We start from the raw sequence: 12,070 nt of genomic DNA on the forward strand, positions 1-12,070 counted from the left end.
GTGAGGGTGGTTGAGCTGACAGTCGTGCTTGCCTTGCCTTATTCAGTTCTCAGGAAAACCCATGTAACAACTGCTATTTTAAGTCCATTTTACAGATGAAGAAATTGAGGCTCAGGAAGATTCATTCATTTTTTAATATAAATTTATTTATTTTAATTGGATTCTAATTACAACATTTTTAACAAACATTTCTCACCTTCCAGGTATAAGCAGGTTGTCTCAGGCACTGGAGACATAAGAAGTGAAAAAAGAAAAAGAAACGCTGCTCTCATGGAGCACATGGTCTGGTTAGAGAAAAGCTGTCAAGAGGGAACACATGACCAAGATAATTTCAGATGACCGTGCATAAAGGAAACAAAATGCATGAATACAATAGAAAGTCACTGGGTGGGGTGGGGGAGTGGTCAGAGTAGGGAAAAAGCAGAATTCTAGCAGTGATCTCAAGGAGGTGGGGGATGAGCCATTCAAAGATCTATAGGAGGAATCTCCAGGAAGAAGGAGCAGAAGATGAGAAGGATGAGAGTCAAAGAACATGGATATCCAGGGTGAGGGGAGCACAGAAAGCCAGAGAGAGGCAGGTGATGGTGGGAGGAGAGGAGGGAGAAGGGAGAGGTCCTGCAGATGCTTGGGTGGCCCCTGTGTTCACAGAGGTGACCAGGCGGAAGTGGCGGTCCTGATACTGCACCCCATTTCCCCAGCACCCAAGGATAGGGAGCATGCTCTCACTGTCTCCCACAGCTTCACGACGTCCAGCATCCAGGTAGGCAAACTCCACCAGATGTCTACCTGCACTCCACCTGCTGTGATGCCTGAGTCCTGCCAACCCTACACATTAGTTATTCTTATTATCCGCATTCTGCGGGCAGGAACCCAAGGCCCAGCAAGGTCACCAGGTAGTCATGGGGCCTTGAACACATGCAGTCTGGGTGCCGAGCACACCTCTTTGGGGCTAGAGGTTGTGGGTGGGTGTGCAGGTAACCTGCCTTGAGTGATGTGTCACCAAGGCCCCTAGGGATGTTCCAGGGTGTGGCCACTACTCTCCATGGGCAGTGACCACCCTGCAAAAGTGTTTCTGGAAACTCACTCTAAAGGGGATGCTATTTCTGAGAACTGAGTACAATGGCCCAAGAATGGGAAGCCCTGATCAAGTGTATGATTTCTTCGCAGAATTCAACTCCTGCACTATAGGAGAGACAACCTCAGCCCAAGCTGGGGCACTGGTGACCTTACCCCCAGCCCTGGGCTTAGCTCTCATGAACTTTACAGTGATGCCAGATCACCCCTGCTTTAGCGTGGCCTGTCCCCAGATGGCCCCAGCTGTCTGTCATCAGCAATAGTATCACCACACCAGGAGGGGCAAAGGGTGAGATCTCATGGTGTTTTCTACGGATTTTGTTTTCCCAAGACTCTTTGCAAATGAGATGCTCCCATCACTCCTGACAATAGGAAAACAGAACATCACACAATCATTAGATTTTATTTATGAAGGAAGACCTGAGTTTGCTAAAGCCATTGTTGCACATGTATAAATAAGAGTGGCATCTCCCCACGTCCACCTGGAGAAGCTGGGCTGGAGAATGAAAGCCACAAGAATTTAAAAATCATAATAAAGTGATTGACAGAGAGGACACTTCAGGCTCTGAGTCCTAGGATCTGCTTTTAAATATTTGAAAAGAATGATTTTATGCATAAAATGGGCTTCCCAGGTGGCGCTAGTGGTAAAGAACCTGCCTGCCAATGCAGGAGATGTAAGAGATGCGGGTTTAATCCCTGGGTGGGGAAGATCCCCTGGAGGAAGGCCTGGCAATCCACCCCAATATTCTTGCATGGAGAATCCCATAGACAGAGAAGCCTGGTGGGCTACAGTCCACGGGGTGGCAAAGAGTCAGATATGACTGAAGTGAATAAAAAATAGCTAGGAGGAAATATATCTCGAGTCTCAAGGGACCCAAGGAGACCAAACCAGTCAATCCTAAAGGAAATCAACCCTGAATATTCATTGGAAGGACTGCTGCTGAAGCTGAAATTCCAATACTTTGGCCACCTGATGTGAAGTAACTCATTGGAAAAGACCATGATGCTGGGAAAGATAGAAGGCAGGAGGAGAAGAAGACAACAGAGGATGAGATGGTTGGATGGCATCACCGACTCAATGGACGTGAGTTTGAGCAAGCTCCAGGAGATGGTGAAGGACAGAAAGCCTGGCATACTACAGTCTGTGGGGTCACAAAGAGTCTGACATGACTGAGCGACTAAGCAACAAAGTGTTAATATTAGCAATGAGGGATTGTAGGTAGTTATTGGGGTTTTTTCCTCTTTTAAAAAGTTATCTGTGCTTACCAAAATTTGACATGATATTTTCCAAAGAATTCATGATAGGAGCATAAACGTGTACCTTCAACTCAGACGTCCAAGGAACACATCGAATGGTGTGGCAGTCCTCTCTTCCTGCTCCAGGCCATCTTTGGACCCAGAAGGGGCCCTCAGCACACAGGCACCACCCTTCCTAGAGACACAGTCGTTCTGTGGGTAATTGTTCCAGATGCATGAGTAGGTCTGGGTATTTATCCAGCTTTTGATCAAGTTTTGGTGACAATCTGCCCAACCCTTTGAAAGCCCTCCTGAACTCAGCTGAGTGGAACCATTCCCCCCTTTCATGCCATCTTCGGCCACAGGTCCAGCAGGAGATCCAAGCTGAGACAATCACGTGCTCTCAACCTAGAATCTGAGTTACAAGCAGAGAAATGACACTCCTGCAGGATCTCACAGACGAGGCTGTTAATTCGCCTCTGCCAGCAGGAGGACCTTAGCAAAACACTGTCCCCTATATTGCAGGCCTTCTTACAGTCAGTTGTCACCATCTGTTACATGAACTTTGATTGGTGTTTTTGTTCTTGCCATGATCCTGGATTGAAGGCAGACCCCATTCTATGACCCTAACTTAGGCATGAAGATTTCAAGGCCCTAAAACCCAACAGACACAGCCAGCAGTCAATTTCCTTTGGTGGAGGTAAAGACTCAGTGTATCTGTCCAGACACCATTGCATGCAGAGGGAGTCAGGCTTGCAAAGCAGCACCATGAAGGGACTTGGCTGGAGCTGACCCCTTCAAGGCAAGGGTCTTATAAGGACTTTATTCCCAGCCCTCCACACTGACCCAGAGGCACTGGCTACATGCTCTTTGCTGTCAAAATGCAGAGAATCAGTAACACCTGTGCTCCACAATCCATCCTTCATTTTGCCCATGAGATTGAGACTATAGAGAGTCAGTCTGACAGGTGTCCGAAGCCCCCCATCCCTGTAGGACCAAGTCACAAGCCTGTTTCAGACCTATGTCTGCAGAGAACACAATGGTCTGTACTTGTACAGTGCCTCTCAGGCTTCACTGTGCTCTGAAATTACCTGGGAGGCTTGACTATGGACACAGAGGGGGAAGGGGAAGGTGGGATGAACTGAGAGAGGAGCCCTGACATACACACTGCTGCTGCTGCTGCTGCTAAGTCGCTTCAGTCGTGTCTGACTCTGTGCGACCCCAGAGATGGCAGCCCACCAGGCTCCCCTGTCCCTGGGATTCTCCAGGCAAGAGCACTGGAGTGGGTTGCCATTTCCTTCTCCAATGCATGAAAGTGAAAAGTGAAAGTGAAGTCGCTCAGTCGTCTCCGACTCTTCGTGACCCCATGGACTGCAGCCTAACAGGCTCCTCCATCCATGGGATTTTCCAGGCAAGAGTGCTGGAGTGGGGTGCCGTTGCCTTCTCTGGACATATATACACTACCATGTGTAAAATAGATAGGTAGTGGGAAGCTGCTATATCCACAGGGAGCTCAGTTAAGTGATCTGTGATGACCTAGAGTGGTGGGATAGGGGTGAAAGGCTCAAGAGTGAAGGGATATATATATGCATACAGCTGATTCACTTCATTGTACAGCAGAATCTACCACAACATTGTAAAGCAATTACATTCCAATTTTTAAAAAATGCCCATACTGACTCTGTGCTTCCGAGATGGGGCCTGAGACTCAGCATTTACACTAAGACGGTGCTGATGCTGCCAGTTCGGGGACCACAGTCTGAGACAGAAAAGCCAAGATCATATTATCATTACAGCTGGCCTTTCTATGAAATCTTAATCCAAATGAGCCAATGATGTTCAAAGTAAGTCAAGAAGTCAACAAATAATCCCTTATCCAGTGGATTTAAGGTGATAAGAATCAAGAAACTAAGATCTTCATATAATCTTGAACAATCTTCACCTTTCTGGACTTTGTTTCCTCATCTACAAAATGGGGACAATACCAGCACTGACCTTGTACATAATTGTGGGGTTTAAATAACGTAATACACGTAATCTCTGAGCAGAAGGTCATACTCAGGATAAGCATATGGTACATGACACCTGGGAGGATGACCGTTGATGAGAAAATGATGGTGATGAGGATGATGGCGGTGTGGGTGGTGGTGCTAATGGCTGGTTAACTGAACATGATTTTGGTCTGCAGCTGGGATCCCTGCTAGAGCCACCATAACAATGACCCTGCAGCCAGGGCTTCAGAGGCAGAAAGGAACGAGTCTGGGATTTCGCTCCAGAGCTGTTGAGCTTGATTTATTGGTTTGGCTCTTTGAGTACATTTCTTGGAGTTGATTTATTGAAGGTTATTTGTTGTCTTTTGTCAGAGAAGTCACCTCACAGCAAGTCTTCCTTCCAAGTCAGAGGGGACATTCTGGGCTTCCCTGCCATGTCTGACCCTGCAGAAATGATCTTCTTAGAAATCGAGGCATTAAATAACCTCTGCAGGGCTGTTAGGGGAGTTCAACTTCTTTTTGTTCCAACCAGGTGCCTTTTTGAATTCAAAAAGAATTGGATTTCTTTCATGGAAGTGAAAATTAAAGAAATTGCCCAAAAATTACTACAAGACCCAAAGAAAACAGAACAATTACCTGCAGGTGACAGCAAAGTGATGTTCATATGTATTTAAACTATTTGATTACATTGATGGCTAGATACTCCTTGAAACATACGCACCATTGTTTGGAGACAGGAAAAAAAAATAGGAGGAAGTCTGTCAATAAGAAAACAGCTGATTTAAAACCTGTCTGTTTTTCTCAACAGAAGACCAGTTTTCCTAAGAACTGCTTTGGTTTTGTCCTATGGTTTTGGCATGGAAAACCAATTCAAATGGAACACCAGTTCAAAACTAAGGCCAACTCAAATGGTCTTTTTCTCAACTGAAAAACCAATTCAAATGGAAGACCAATTCAAAATGAAAAACATCTGTCTGAGATATATTCTAACGTCATGTAAATAGTACAGTAAAGATTGTACTGATGAAAAGAATTCTGGAGATGTTTGGAGATAATGGTTTCACAACATGTGAAACAATGCCACTTAACTGTATGTTTTTTAAATGGTTAGGATGGTACATTTTATGTTACATGTATTTCACCACAACACAAACAAAATTGTGGCAAAGGTATCAAGATATATATATATAGAGAGAGAGAGACTAACAGAATAAGAATCTATTTCAGCATAATAGAATTTAATTTATAAGAATTTGATTTAACAGCCATGTTAATGTAGGAGGCCTCATTACATTAATGGTGAGGGGATGAAGCAAGCCAAGCATTTAAGAAGAAAGAAACTCATTTCAGAATCTCATCCAGATTGCAAACATTTTAATGTAAAAAAGAACAATCAAAGTACAAGAAGAAAATTTAATTGCACAACAAGCAGTCTTGCCGAGATGGGGCATTTTACTAAGTATGACATTAGAAATCCCAAACACAAAATATTGACAGATTTGACAAAGGAAAAGCACATACACCACACGCATAAATACCCAAAATTGTAAAAGGTAAAAGACAAATTTGGAACACATTTTGCATTGTACATAACAAAGGGTTAATAACCTTCTAATAGAAATATGCTTAATGTATGTTGTCCAATAGAAAAATGGGCAATGAACTCAAACATTTGTTTTACAAAAGAGGAAATACATTTAAACTATCAATCAAAATTAATCAGGGAAATGTAACGTCAAACAAAGTAAGGAAACCCTTTCCACTGTATCAGATTGGACAAATTAAAAATGAATGAAAATAAGCTGGCACGCTTCCTTGAATGTGGTTTTGTAATATGCAATCAACATTGTAAAACATGCACATATTTAAATAATCACATTCTGCATAGTCAAGGACAGATACAGAAAGAGATGGAGATGAAGAGTGACAAATGGAAACGATCAGAAAGAACATATGGCATTTTGATCCAAAGTTTCTGAAGTCCCTGAAGAATTTTGCCAAGAGAAAATTCCTTTTGCTGCATGTGCTTGTCTCCACAAACACAGGCTTGTTCTCTCCACATGTGCACAAGAAGAAACAGAAAAAAAAAAAGATCTTTCATGCCAGTTTTTGTAGTGAATTCCTTTGAGGCATGTAGAATCTCTGAAAACTTCCTTGTGTATGCACATTCTCAAAGACTGTTTTCCATGAAACTAACCTAAATTAAACACTGCCATACCACTATAGAATTTTCAGGGTAATCTTCCCACTTCACTCTTGTCCAGTTTCTCTGCTTTTATAGTCTCTATTTCATTTATTTCCACTCTAATCTCTTTTTTTTTTAATGTGGACCTTTTTTTTTTTTACTTTATAATATTGATGTGTGGCAAAACCAATACAATGCAGACCATTTTTAAAGTCATTATTGAATTTGTTATAATTTTGCATCTGTTTCATGGTTTGGCGTTTTGGGCCTGGAGGCATATGGAATCCCAGTTCCCCGATCAGGGATCCAACCTGCACCCCTGCACTGGAAAAGGAAATCTTAACCGCTGGGCCACCAGGGGAAGTCCCTTCACTCTAATCTCGATCATGTCCTTCCTTCTATTTGCTTTGGGGTTAACTCTCTTTTTTCTAGTTTCTTAAAGTGAAAGATTAGGTTATTGACTGAAAATCTTTCTCATACAAAACAACCCTATTTACAAGTTGAATTTCCTCCTAAAAACTGCTTTGGTTGTATCCTCTGGTTTTGATATTTTGATTTCCACAAAAATTGAAAAAAGTTCCTTCTCAAAAGACACTAGCTACTGAGTATAAATTAACCCGAAGAATAGGATACTTACAAATCATACACCTGATAGAGGACTAACATTCGGAATATGTAGAGAACTGAAACTCAAGAACAACAACTCTATTCAGTAATAGACAAAGGGTTTGAGTAGACATCTCTCCAAAGATATACAAATAAACAGTAAGTACATGAAAAGTGTTTTTTAGCTGGCCAGTTAGTAGTTGAGCAGGTGTTCATAATTATTATATTTTTTTGGTGTGTTGAGATGGGCTCCCCTGGTGGCTCAGTTGGTAAAGAATCTTGGAAAGAGGGCAACTTGAGTTCGATCCCTGGGTCAGGAAGTTCCCCTAAAGGAGGGCATGGCAACCCACTCCAATTCTTGAGATGCGTGTCACTTGCGTCTGAGACTTGACTTCCCATACCTGTGCTCTTGCTGACAGCTTACCTGGCTCAGAAAATTCAGTTATCCAAAAAAATTTACCATCACCACCCAGGACCTGCTTTTCTGGATTCTAAGGGATAAGTCCACGCCTAGTACTCTGTAGGAAGTAGAGACAAAAGGCCAAGAATCTACTGGAAGCGGTGGGGTGGTCTCCACCAAGACAGCGTCAGCATGCAACCATTAAAAATGGCTTGTTCACAAAACACTACACAATAGCTCTTCATCTACAAAGTCACCGTGGCAAATATCTCCCCAGTGAATTAGGTGTTTGTGTGTTTTGCTGAAAACGGTATCTTTTCTAAAAGATTGCTACCTAAATAGGAATGCTCTGGAGATCCTAATACGGAAATAAAAGGATGGTTCTGTCAACTCTGGTGTCTCTTTTAAGGAAGAGAAATGTGACACTCTGAGCCGCCTGCCTCCCATACATCTTTCTCCAGTCCTCTCCCCCTACCTCTCTCCCCTCCTCACTACCTCCCTCTCCCTCCTCGGCCTTGTTTCCAGCGCTCAAACTGTCAGAAAGCCCTCAAATCTGTGCACTCATCCCAGAGAGCTCCAGGCTGTGCATTCTGCACAGAGGCTGTGTCATATTTACATATTTTAAGGGGATGCACCACGAGTGCTCTCAATAGGGACGTGGTGGGGCTTTTAACTTTCTAAGGCAACATCACCTATTCCTGGAAACAATTAGAGTCCTTCACAAAAGCCCCAGTGCACACTGAACAGGGCCAGGAAAATGAAAGGAAGCACAAGACTGCCCTGGAGAGACAGTCTCTGACTCATTGTTGACCATGGAGATGGTGGAAGAAGCACCACAGTGAACACCTCCGAGGACTCGCCACGGGAAAGCTGGCAGCCTCTTCTCTTACAGAGATGGACAGAGCCCTAGAAAGGCAGTGCTGTGCCATGCGCTTTGTGTATTAATTACGTGGTGTTGATCAGGCGGGCTGGCTTGACCTGCTGCCTCCCACGTAGCAGCTGCGCCAAGTTCAGTGCAGCAGGTTAGGAAACAGAGAGGTTTGTTTTTGTGTTTGGATGCAGATGCATTCGGAGAAGGCAATGGCACCCCACTCCAGTACTCTTGCCTGGAAAATCCCATGGATGGAGGAGCCTGGTGGGCTGCAGTCCATGGGGTCGCTAAGAGTCGGACACGACTGAGCGACTTCACTCTCACTTCTAACTTTCATGCATTGGAGAAGGAAATGACAACTCACTCTAGTGTTCTTGCCTGGAGAATCCCAGGGACAGGGGAGCCTGGTGGGCTGCCGTCTATGGAGTCGTCGCACAGAGTCGGACACGACTGAAGCGACTTAGCAGTAGCAGCAGCAGCAGATACATTCTGTGGGCACCACCTATGCGATCAAATCAAGCTCATGTTTCTTTTCTGTGCAGTGCCCAGAGAATGGGACATACTTGGTCCTTTCAACAAGATGGGCAAGAGGGCTTACAAGCTGATAACCCCTCTCCAGTTCTCATACTCATCAATTTACAGGGTAGCATCTAGCTGCCAGGGGCTTCCCAGGTGGCGCTAGTGGTAAAGAATCCACCTGCAAAGTAGGAAACATAAGAGGCACGGGTTCGATCCTTGGGTCAGGAATATCTCCTGGAGGAGGGCATGCCAACCCACTCCAGTCTTCTAGCCTGGAGAATCCCATGGACAGAGGAGCCTGGCGGGCTACAGTCCATGGGGTCACAAAGAGTCAGATGGCGGGCTACAGTCCATGGGGTCACAAAGAGTCAGACACGACTTAGCTACTAAGCAGCCACACATGCATCTAGCTATCAAGTACCATCCTGGACCCTTCGTGAGCATGGTTTTTGTCTTTTTCACAATCCAACCATTTAGCAGAATGATGGATTTAAAACTGGGAGGTTACTTTTTAAATTTTTATTTATTTGCTTACATACTTACTTACCTATTTGGTTAGCCAGGTCTCAGCTGCGGCAGGCAGTCACACAAGATCTTTGATCACGCGTGATCTTTCATTGTGGCATTGTTGTTGTTTAGTCATGTCCGACTCTTTGCAACCCATGGACTGTAGCCTGCCAGACTCCTCTGTCCATGAGACTCTCCAGACAAGAATACTGGAGTGGCTTGCAGTTTCCTCCTCTGGGGGATCTTCCAACCCAGGGATAGAACCTGCCTGTCCTGCGTGGCAGGTAGATTCTTTACCACTGAGCCGCCTGCGAACTCTTAGTTGCGGCATGTGGAATCTAGTTCTGTGATCACATATGGAACCCAAGCCTCTGGCATTGGGAACACACAGTCTTAACTACTGGACCACCAGGAAAGTCCTGGGAGGTTTTTACCTGCCTGTTTTTATTAGTTTTTATTTTATTTTTACCTCAAAGCTGTATAACTTGTGAGTGGCAGAGCTGAGGTAGGAGTCTAAGTCTCCTACCTCCAGAGGCATCTTCCACAAGGAATCAGTGTACCAAGCACAGAACGGCACCTGCACCAACCCTGAGGGATGCCCACATCCCACCCTGACACAGGCATCCCGTGCACCCTGCATCTCACAAAAGCTCCCCTGGCCCAGTAGCGGGCTCTCAGAGAACATGTATTAGTAGCAAGAGAATGGGTAAACGGCGTTACCTGTGTCAGAAACCAAGAGCTCAGAGTGGGCTGGAGATTGTTACTCCTGGAGTCTGCATTCTATCCCAGAGGCAGATGCTACTCCTTTGAAAGTGGAGAGAACAGTCCTTTCACAGCTGTTCGGGCCCTTGGCTTCCTGAGAGCTGCCCTGTTTACCATGGATTGTTTTCATGAATGTGTTCATCCCATGGGAAGAAGGTGGGGTTCTCTCTTCAATGTCTTTTGACCATGAGCTCCGACCTAGGATGGTGCTCAGCAGAGAGCAGATATATAATAAGCATTTGACAAATAAAAGAGGGAATTTATTACTTACATGTTCTTTGCACAGCATTTCACTAGGCATTGGGACTTTTTTTCATATAATATAATTTATTTGGCCATGCTGGGTCTTCATTGCTGCACAGGCTTTCTCCAGCTGCAATGAATGAGAGCTACTCTCTAGTTGCAGTACCTAGGCTTTTCACTGTGGTGTCTTCTCTTTTCACAGAGATTGGGCTCTAGGGTGCACAGGCTTCAGTAGTTGCAGTTCCCAGGCTCTGGGGCATAGGCTCAGTAGCTGTAGTGTAATAGGCTTGGTTGCTCCCAGGCATGCAGGATCTTCTCAGACCAGGGATCAAACCCATTCTCCTGCATTGGCAGGTGTATTTTTTATCACTGGGCCACCAGGGAAGCCTGCATTGGGACTTTGAAGCCCTCAATATGGGTAATGATCAGTAGGAGAGGGTAAAACAAACTCACTCACAAATGAAACACCAGGCAGAATAAAAGAAGTGTCACAAAACAAAAAAGTGCTCAGAGCACAAAGCAAAGACCATGAGTGTCATGACAACCTCATCTCATTGTTCTTTGCTCCACTCTCAAAGCTGGGAAAAGTGTGTGGCGTGTTTGTGGGCATCCAATAAATGCCAGAGGCGTGATTAATAATCAAAATTCTCATTTGTCTGAAAACTCTACCCAGCATTTGAGCAAAACTGGAGAACATTTTTAAAAAAACATAGTAGACTTTCAGATATAAGGGGAAATTGAGAAAATACTACAGAGTTCCCCAAAGCCCCATATCCAGTTTTCTCTTTTATTAGCATCTTATATTACATGGTACGCTTGTCACAATTAGCAACCAATATTGATGTATCATTAAAATTTATGACTTATCCAGATTTCCTGAGTTTCTAGCAAACATTTCTTCTTTTCTGTTCAGGATCCCACTCAGGGCACCTTGCTGCATTCAGCTGTCTGGTCTCCTGATGTTCTTTCTGGTTGTGGAAGAGCCTCCAGACTGCCTTGATTGTGATGACCTTGGCAGCTTCGAGGAGTGTTGGTCAGGTATGTTGTGAGATGTCCCTCCACTGGAATTTGTCTGATGTTTTCTCCTGTTTATACTGGAGTGATGGGTTTTTGGAAGATCGCACAGGCCAAGTGCCCTTCTCATCACATCCCGTGAAAGGCATGTGAAATCAGCATGACCTCACTGTCTCGACCTTAATCATCCGGCTGAGGTCATGCTTGACAGATTTCTCTGCTGAAAAGTTATTCTTTCCTCCATGTTTCCATACTGTGGGCTTTGGGGAAGGAAGTCCCTGTGTGTAGCCAACAGGCAAGTAGAGGGGAGTTGCGCTTCTACCCATGAGGGCAGAGTATCTATTATACATATGTTACTTGAAATTCTTCTGCACAGATCTGTCTCATTTATTTAATCATTAATTTACATCAATATGGGCTGACAGATATTCACTTTGTAACTGGTATTATAATCCAATATTCCCTTATTTATTATGTTGCTTTTATTTTCCCAACTTTAGCCCCTGGGAGTTTTTCAGTTGGCTCCTGTGGTATTTGACATACTTGGATCAATGTGATTTTTAAAAATATTTTTTCAAGATATTTTTGATGTGGACCATTTTTAAAGTCTTTATCAAATTTGTTACAATATTGCTCCTGGTTTTTCAGCCGTGAGGCATGTG

Source organism: Oryx dammah, unplaced genomic scaffold (genome assembly GCF_014754425.2).
Source record: "Oryx dammah isolate SB20612 unplaced genomic scaffold, SCBI_Odam_1.1 HiC_scaffold_10, whole genome shotgun sequence".
In the NCBI taxonomy this organism is placed as follows: Eukaryota; Metazoa; Chordata; class Mammalia; order Artiodactyla; family Bovidae; genus Oryx; species Oryx dammah.